We start from the raw sequence: 10637 nt of genomic DNA on the forward strand, positions 1-10637 counted from the left end.
TACCACTGGGAAATTTGGTCGGGATTTTCATTGGACATTCATTGTTTTCCATTGGGATATCAGTGGAATATCCAGTGGGATTCCGGTGAATACTCGAGTGGAATACAGTGGAAATTCCATTGGAATACCAGTGAAAACTTCGTTGGAATACCATTGTTTTCCCACTGGACATTTATTGTTTTCTACTGGGATACCAGTGGTAATTCCATTGGAAATTGTAACAATCAACCAAAGAAAACCAGTGATATTTCAATGGAAATTGACAATTCCACTGAAATGTTAGATATCATTTTGCATGCACTGCTTATTTTTGAATGAATTAATAAGAAAACTTGAAATAAGACAATAACCATTTTAATGCAAGTCAACAATTAAAGAAATTACAACAGTTTATACATCATCCACATTTAAGACCTTTTAAACGAAAAGATCAACCTCTTTAAAATATTAACGTTGATAAATTATCATTTTTTAGTCAAAGATGTATTTACTTAATTGTACATGTAAATCATTTTTCTGGTTAAATCATTCATAAGTCCATGGTAACTTTTGGTCCTCTTGAAATCTTTCACAAATGGTTTTAATTTTCAATTTTACAAATTTGTTTATTGTGCATTAACCAAACAAAAATGTCCAGTTTACATGCATACGAAATACTTTGTCAGTTTGGTCAGTTTTCTTCATCATCCATTGATATTATTCATGAATTAAGTCCAAAGTTTCTGCATTCCAATCCTGTTCCATTAAGTCTTCATCGATTAATCTGAAAGAAAAAAAATCATACATCATAACATGCATAGAATTTTGAATTAAAATAACATTACAATACCATGCTCCAGTCTGCAATTATTCAAAAATATATGTTACTGGCATATATATTTTATTTGTGTTTGTGTGTAATTTATTCACAACATTTATACACTAAGAGCAATTTAGACACATGTATGTCTATTGTTGAAGACTATGTGTTCTCTAGATATCTTTGGCTATAGTTGTTGGGTTGCTGTCTCTTAGACTTATAACACACATCTCTTTTTATCAAAATAGACTTCTATTGTTCATGGATCAGGTGTCTCTCAAAGCCAAATAAAATAGTATGTGTGGTTCCAGTTACATTTAAAAAAAATTAGGGTAGGTAGGTAAGAATTTTTTTTATTTTATGGTTTTTTTTTACATTGAGTCTATCATGTCTGCAATTATTCAAAAATATATGTTACTGGCATATATATTTTATTTGTGTTTGTGTGTAATTTATTCACAACATTTATACACTAAGAGCAATTTAGACACATGTATGTCTATTGTTGAAGACTATGTGTTCTCTAGATATCTTTGGCTATAGTTGTTGGGTTGCTGTCTCTTTGACTTATAACACACATCTCTTTTTATCAAAATAGACTTTTATTGTTCATGGATCAGGTGTCTCTCAAAGCCAAATAAAATAGTATGTGTGGTTCCAGTTATATTTAAAAAAAAATTAGGGTAGTTAGAATTTTTTTTATTTTATGGTTTTTTTTTACATTGAGTCTATCATGTCTATGGGAGCAACATTTTGACTTAAACAGTACTTACTGAAAAATGACAAAAAAATCTTTAGGGTAGGCTATTGTTAAGACTAAACAAAAAGGTAGGTAAGGTAATTGGAACCACGCATATATTTTTATTTAGCCTCATATTATCTTTCCCTTTGTGTTGTGTTTGTTGTTGGTTTACTATCTGGTTGAAGCATACCAGACACCTCATTTTGTTCACATAATAGCCATGATTAACCATTGTGCATGATGATCAGATCAATGTTTTTGAGATGTGTTTACAGCTTATAGATGTGAATGATTAACATGATTAATGTATTTTTATTTCAAGTGTGGGAAGGATGAAAAAATAATTCAATAAGTACCTTTCAATAATCTTATACTCAAATTTCTTTTCTGCTGCTGGTTCGTTTGTTTTCATCGTGTTTTCATATTATTGAGTGGATATTGATCGATGCACAGTCATCATTTTTGCAGCTTTGTACCTTCACCATGATCAATCCCTTTTAATATATGGACAACCTAAAAAAAATGTAAAAACATTTTATTAATCATTTTTAATTCTGGTCATGACCTGTATGCATCATATATTACTGATATTTATCATACAATGTACATATATAATTAAGAAGCTTCTTTCAGTTAAGTATAAAGACTCTAAAACACAATATTAACCTTTAGGGATTTTTTGTGTTGCATGTCCATCCAAATCAGAACATGACAAAATTAAGTTGAATGTGCCTGAGATTGTGTAGTAAACTGTAAACATCTTTCCTTGATTGTGAAGGCACACAATGTAATTTAATATTGAATAATAAAATTATTATTACATTCCCACCTCCCCCTTTTCAGAACACCAAATGGTCATCCTCAAAGTGTGAACTAACAGAGCCCATGAATAAAACTAAAGGGGGTATATATCTTTTCTTTTTAATTTTAATTAAAAATATTCATGATGTAAAAATCAAATGTAAAATCTCTTAAAAATTACCTGTATCTGCTGTACGTCTGCCCTACATCAGCACATCGTCTCATCGTAAATTCTTGGTTCAACAGCTAATGTCATACCTAAATGTTCTGCCTTTAATGTCTATTTCTTTATTTATCGAAGGTTGTTGAGTATTAATTATTATTAACATGATTAATGTAACCACAGCTGGACAATGCTGGACAGGATACATACTCGTACAATATTTTTAGTTTCAAATTTGAACACATTCCGTGTATTAATGATAACGACTATCTGATTGGCCGATCGGAAATCCCGGATATAGAGTTATCCAATCAAATCAGCGGTTATATATATAGTCTGGTAGAAAAAAATGGCAGCCTCCATGAATGTAAACATGTGTGTTGAAAAACAACATTATAGACTACAGTTTCACGAATTTTCTGCTCAAATTATGCCAAAAACACTGACATTTAGCGTACAATTGATTGGAGCGGATTATATGTGAAATGTTTCTATAGATTAACTTATATGACCCGAGTTCCAGTGCCGAGTTCAGGACATGAAAATGATGAAAAATTCATCACACGGACAAAGTTAAGATACCGAAACAGTTTATAGAACAATGTGGAAAATGAAAGCCGTTCACTTTACTTTTCTCAAAAGAACAGTAGACCAGTAACAGTTAATGAACATGATGAAGTCAAAGGAGAAATAATTATATTATTGTATACATGTAGACTGTAGTGCAGGGCAGTTGCCAGTACGGTCACTTGAAGAAAAAAACGGAGTTATCCTAACAATTCGTACAGTCTGAAGATAATTTCTGCAACAGATCTGTTTAAAACGGCCCTTTTAAGAGCCATGCACATTTTTCAAAAAGAATCTTAATTGTTTTTGTTCGTTAAATCAACCAGAATCTTATTCTCAACCCAATTTGATATAAAATATTCATTTCTTTATTTATATTATCTGATTATTGCACATTTAATTTTATTTCTTAATAGTTAAAATGTATCCTTTCAATGTGTCATACTCATAGGCTATATGGTGATGCATTATATTCACCCTACATCTGAGGAGCTACCATTTTACTTATTTTATATGGGTGTGGGGGGGGGGGGGGGGGGGTCTTTCAGACCAAATGATTATTTTCATTTGTTACTAGGCAAGTGATTTCATATTACATTTAACCATGTAACATTTTTTGAACAAATGTTTCATATACATGTATATATGTAGGTTTATGAAATATTCATAATACATCCCTTATATTATCATGATTATAATATTTAATTTCTTATCAGGCCAGCAAATTATATGCTACAAATTAAATCCTTTATATAATAATCATGCACTTAATTATTTGAAAAATTTAAATTAGAAGTATATATTCCTTTAAATTTCTAAGTCCAAAATTCCACTGGAATATTTGCATTAAATCAAAACTCCACTGAAATATAAACAATAATATTCCACTGGAAATTAATTGGAAAATCTTTGGAAGTTTCATTGGAAATTTCACTGATTTTCCATTGGAATTACAGTGTGAAAAATATTCCAGATGTTTTGGATGAAATTCTAATGGGATTCCATCGGAATATTTTTTTCCACTGAATACCCTACTGAAAATGTAAAGTGGGATTTCACTGAAAATACCAGTGGAGTTTCATCAGAGTTCCATTGGAATACCACTGTATTACCACTGGGAAATTTGGTCGGGATTTTCATTGGACATTCATTGTTTTCCATTGGGATATCAGTGGAATATCCAGTGGGATTCCGGTGAATACTCGAGTGGAATACAGTGGAAATTCCATTGGAATACCAGTGAAAACTTCGTTGGAATACCATTGTTTTCCCACTGGACATTTATTGTTTTCTACTGGGATACCAGTGGTAATTCCATTGGAAATTGTAACAATCAACCAAAGAAAACCAGTGATATTTCAATGGAAATTGACAATTCCACTGAAATGTTAGATATCATTTTGCATGCACTGCTTATTTTTGAATGAATTAATAAGAAAACTTGAAATAAGACAATAACCATTTTAATGCAAGTCAACAATTAAAGAAATTACAACAGTTTATACATCATCCACATTTAAGACCTTTTAAACGAAAAGATCAACCTCTTTAAAATATTAACGTTGATAAATTATCATTTTTTAGTCAAAGATGTATTTACTTAATTGTACATGTAAATCATTTTTCTGGTTAAATCATTCATAAGTCCATGGTAACTTTTGGTCCTCTTGAAATCTTTCACAAATGGTTTTAATTTTCAATTTTACAAATTTGTTTATTGTGCATTAACCAAACAAAAATGTCCAGTTTACATGCATACGAAATACTTTGTCAGTTTGGTCAGTTTTCTTCATCATCCATTGATATTATTCATGAATTAAGTCCAAAGTTTCTGCATTCCAATCCTGTTCCATTAAGTCTTCATCGATTAATCTGAAAGAAAAAAAATCATACATCATAACATGCATAGAATTTTGAATTAAAATAACATTACAATACCATGCTCCAGTCTGCAATTATTCAAAAATATATGTTACTGGCATATATATTTTATTTGTGTTTGTGTGTAATTTATTCACAACATTTATACACTAAGAGCAATTTAGACACATGTATGTCTATTGTTGAAGACTATGTGTTCTCTAGATATCTTTGGCTATAGTTGTTGGGTTGCTGTCTCTTAGACTTATAACACACATCTCTTTTTATCAAAATAGACTTCTATTGTTCATGGATCAGGTGTCTCTCAAAGCCAAATAAAATAGTATGTGTGGTTCCAGTTACATTTAAAAAAAATTAGGGTAGGTAGGTAAGAATTTTTTTTATTTTATGGTTTTTTTTTACATTGAGTCTATCATGTCTGCAATTATTCAAAAATATATGTTACTGGCATATATATTTTATTTGTGTTTGTGTGTAATTTATTCACAACATTTATACACTAAGAGCAATTTAGACACATGTATGTCTATTGTTGAAGACTATGTGTTCTCTAGATATCTTTGGCTATAGTTGTTGGGTTGCTGTCTCTTTGACTTATAACACACATCTCTTTTTATCAAAATAGACTTTTATTGTTCATGGATCAGGTGTCTCTCAAAGCCAAATAAAATAGTATGTGTGGTTCCAGTTATATTTAAAAAAAAATTAGGGTAGTTAGAATTTTTTTTATTTTATGGTTTTTTTTTACATTGAGTCTATCATGTCTATGGGAGCAACATTTTGACTTAAACAGTACTTACTGAAAAATGACAAAAAAATCTTTAGGGTAGGCTATTGTTAAGACTAAACAAAAAGGTAGGTAAGGTAATTGGAACCACGCATATATTTTTATTTAGCCTCATATTATCTTTCCCTTTGTGTTGTGTTTGTTGTTGGTTTACTATCTGGTTGAAGCATACCAGACACCTCATTTTGTTCACATAATAGCCATGATTAACCATTGTGCATGATGATCAGATCAATGTTTTTGAGATGTGTTTACAGCTTATAGATGTGAATGATTAACATGATTAATGTATTTTTATTTCAAGTGTGGGAAGGATGAAAAAATAATTCAATAAGTACCTTTCAATAATCTTATACTCAAATTTCTTTTCTGCTGCTGGTTCGTTTGTTTTCATCGTGTTTTCATATTATTGAGTGGATATTGATCGATGCACAGTCATCATTTTTGCAGCTTTGTACCTTCACCATGATCAATCCCTTTTAATATATGGACAACCTAAAAAAAATGTAAAAACATTTTATTAATCATTTTTAATTCTGGTCATGACCTGTATGCATCATATATTACTGATATTTATCATACAATGTACATATATAATTAAGAAGCTTCTTTCAGTTAAGTATAAAGACTCTAAAACACAATATTAACCTTTAGGGATTTTTTGTGTTGCATGTCCATCCAAATCAGAACATGACAAAATTAAGTTGAATGTGCCTGAGATTGTGTAGTAAACTGTAAACATCTTTCCTTGATTGTGAAGGCACACAATGTAATTTAATATTGAATAATAAAATTATTATTACATTCCCACCTCCCCCTTTTCAGAAGGAAGCAAGTTAACTCGTACCATTGTTAACTCGTACCACGTAAACTCGTACCAAAAAAGTTAATTCGTACCAACGTAAACTCGTACCACTGGGAAGTCGTACCAATCAGAACTCGTACCATTAAAAATATTCAAAAATACGAATGTTTTATGATTTTTTTTTTGGTAAACTAAATAAAAAAAGTTGAATTACTTGAATTTTATACTAGATTTTAATGAAAACTTAGACAAAAATACGAATGTTTTTATGAATATTTTTTTTTTAAGCTTTATACAAAAAATTAAAATATCTTTGAATTTTATACCAGATTTTAATGAAAACTTAGACAAAAATACGAATGTTTTTATGATTATTTTTTTTTTTAAAGCTTTATACAAAAAATTAAAATATCTTTGAATTTTATACCAGATTTTAATGAAAACTTAGACAAAAATACGAATGTAATTCTTAATTACCATGCTTATACATATATTAAATTCCTTTGATTGTGTGATTATTGGTTGATTATTAACTAATCAACTTGTTTAATCATATTAGCATGATCATATTCTGCTAAAATGTGCTGAATATTGTATAAAAATAAATTTCATACTTTCTAACTGTTGGTCATAAACAATTTTAAACCTTTAAAACACAATAAATAAATTCTTTCATTAAATAAAATTCCTTTTAGAACCAATAGAAAAATACTATTCAATGTTACTGATTTGGAATGATTAAAAATTAAGTCAAATAGTTGTCAGTAAAAGTTTAAAAAAGAGTCTATTCAAGGGAGACAACAAAGCCAATCTGCCACGGTTTTCTCTATCCAATTAGACAAGGAAAATTAGCTACAAATTGGTCATTGTAATTTCAAATTATATACATTTTACAGACTTAAGAGGTATTGAGTGAAATTAAAGTATATATTCATCATTAAACACCATTTGAATGCATTTAAATAAGTTGGTACGAGTTTACAATGGTATGAATTTACCGTGGTACGAGTTAGTAGTGGTACGAGTTTGCATTGGTACGAGTTTTTTTTAGTGGTACGAGTTGACATTGGTACGAGTTTACAATGGTACGAGATAACTATAATTCTTTCAGAACACCAAATGGTCATCCTCAAAGTGTGAACTAACAGAGCCCATGAATAAAACTAAAGGGGGTATATATCTTTTCTTTTTAATTTTAATTAAAAATATTCATGATGTAAAAATCAAATGTAAAATCTCTTAAAAATTACCTGTATCTGCTGTACGTCTGCCCTACATCAGCACATCGTCTCATCGTAAATTCTTGGTTCAACAGCTAATGTCATACCTAAATGTTCTGCCTTTAATGTCTATTTCTTTATTTATCGAAGGTTGTTGAGTATTAATTATTATTAACATGATTAATGTAACCACAGCTGGACAATGCTGGACAGGATACATACTCGTACAATATTTTTAGTTTCAAATTTGAACACATTCCGTGTATTAATGATAACGACTATCTGATTGGCCGATCGGAAATCCCGGATATAGAGTTATCCAATCAAATCAGCGGTTATATATATAGTCTGGTAGAAAAAAATGGCAGCCTCCATGAATGTAAACATGTGTGTTGAAAAACAACATTATAGACTACAGTTTCACGAATTTTCTGCTCAAATTATGCCAAAAACACTGACATTTAGCGTACAATTGATTGGAGCGGATTATATGTGAAATGTTTCTATAGATTAACTTATATGACCCGAGTTCCAGTGCCGAGTTCAGGACATGAAAATGATGAAAAATTCATCACACGGACAAAGTTAAGATACCGAAACAGTTTATAGAACAATGTGGAAAATGAAAGCCGTTCACTTTACTTTTCTCAAAAGAACAGTAGACCAGTAACAGTTAATGAACATGATGAAGTCAAAGGAGAAATAATTATATTATTGTATACATGTAGACTGTAGTGCAGGGCAGTTGCCAGTACGGTCACTTGAAGAAAAAAACGGAGTTATCCTAACAATTCGTACAGTCTGAAGATAATTTATGCAACAGATCTGTTTAAAACGGCCCTTTTAAGAGCCATGCACATTTTTCAAAAAGAATCTTAATTGTTTTTGTTCGTTAAATCAACCAGAATCTTATTCTCAACCCAATTTGATATAAAATATTCATTTCTTTATTTATATTATCTGATTATTGCACATTTAATTTTATTTCTTAATAGTTAAAATGTATCCTTTCAATGTGTCATACTCATAGGCTATATGGTGATGCATTATATTCACCCTACATCTGAGGAGCTACCATTTTACTTATTTTATATGGGTGTGGGGGGGGGGGGGGGTCTTTCAGACCAAATGATTATTTTCATTTGTTACTAGGCAAGTGATTTCATATTACATTTAACCATGTAACATTTTTTGAACAAATGTTTCATATACATGTATATATGTAGGTTTATGAAATATTCATAATACATCCCTTATATTATCATGATTATAATATTTAATTTCTTATCAGGCCAGCAAATTATATGCTACAAATTAAATCCTTTATATAATAATCATGCACTTAATTATTTGAAAAATTTAAATTAGAAGTATATATTCCTTTAAATTTCTAAGTCCAAAATTCCACTGGAATATTTGCATTAAATCAAAACTCCACTGAAATATAAACAATAATATTCCACTGGAAATTAATTGGAAAATCTTTGGAAGTTTCATTGGAAATTTCACTGATTTTCCATTGGAATTACAGTGTGAAAAATATTCCAGATGTTTTGGATGAAATTCTAATGGGATTCCATCGGAATATTTTTTTCCACTGAATACCAGTGTAATTTCACTGGAAATCCAGTGGAATCCCGTACTCATTTTCAGTAGGGTACCAGTGTAATTTCACTGGAAATCCAGTGGAATCCCGTACTCATTTTCAGTAGGGAATTATTTAAAAGTCAAATTTATATGAGCCTGTGCCAAAAAATGGAGGTTTTCCAATGAAGGGGGGCCTTACATGAAGATGTATTATTTTCCAGCAATTTTAAATTTGTGGAGTTTTTTGGTTATAAATAATCCTTACATATGTATTAAATGTACTTTAAATGGAAAGAAAAATTACAAATAGCATACCATATTAGTATAAAAGGGTCTTAAGCCAAGTAAGACTGAAAATAATTTAGGGTCAATTTAGGCCGTAGCACATATTTACATTTAAAAATGCATACTGAAGCTATAGGAAATAAAAATTTGTGTCTTTTTTATAATTTCTATACTCAGGTTACATGATACAATAAATCTGAGCATAAAAGGACTCCTGCATTCAACCTTTTTGCAGACAGTATGGTCTGATACAAAGATTTTTCACTTTTTAGTGAAAAATTTGCATGCAATTTTAGCCTCAACAGGCTTATATTTGAACCACTTGCTATTTAACATAAGAAAAGAAAGATACTATGTGAAATGAAACAGGTACAAAAGACATTGTGAAGTGCTTTTAATACAAATTTAGTGAAATCTTTATTATGGACTTCAACTTTTATGTACCAAGGTCCTCACATTTAACTTGATCCAAACAGGCCGTTAGACGAGGGTCATTTATACAACACATTTTGCACATATTGTCTGAGATAATCTTATTTTCTGTAGATTCAGAGTTCACAAATGAGTAATACAACTGGGTTAAAGCATAGAAACACAAATATTGACACAGGAAATTCTGTCACATAGAAAGTCAGAATGCCACTTATGCATCAAAATTGAAAAAGCTTTGAAATGCTTATTTTGACCATATAATGCCAAAATGAGTAATTTTTGCAGAATTTCTATCAAATAAAAGTTTAAATCCTTTAGTTTCATGCTATTTGACAAATTGACACCATTAAATCATTCAGGGAAGTTGCCAAAGTACAGATTCAATATTTACTGATTTCGCCTCTTAGGTCCGAGTACACAGTTATTTCGTAGTGCATTTCTTTTAGACAATAAATGAAAATAAAAAAAATCCCACCTGCGCTTTCTCAATAATATTTTTACAGTGTGTTGTACTACTTTTGGGACAAATTATATCAAAATTATAGAAAACTTCATCGGCTCTAACTCA

At 30.1% G+C, this 10637-nt stretch overlaps 1 long non-coding RNA gene across 4 annotated transcripts; it reads right to left on the reverse strand.

Annotated features, from left to right (window-relative positions):
- Positions 1-338: 338 nt before the first annotated feature.
- Positions 339-8874, reverse strand: LOC127736622 (uncharacterized). 4 transcript variants are annotated; one of them, XR_007999083.1, is made up of 3 exons: positions 7796-8874; positions 6079-6235; positions 339-763 (listed from the first exon to the last, which is right to left on the reverse strand). It is a non-coding gene; the product is annotated as an uncharacterized LOC127736622 (long non-coding RNA). The 4 variants fall into 4 exon arrangements; XR_007999084.1 differs by lacking the exon at positions 339-763 and adding an exon at positions 770-840; XR_007999082.1 differs by lacking the exon at positions 339-763 and adding an exon at positions 4520-4944.
- Between the last annotated feature and the right edge of the window lie 1763 nt (positions 8875-10637).

Source organism: Mytilus californianus, unplaced genomic scaffold (assembly GCF_021869535.1).
Source record: "Mytilus californianus isolate M0D057914Y unplaced genomic scaffold, xbMytCali1.0.p SCAF_34, whole genome shotgun sequence".
Classification (NCBI taxonomy): Eukaryota; Metazoa; Mollusca; class Bivalvia; order Mytilida; family Mytilidae; genus Mytilus; species Mytilus californianus.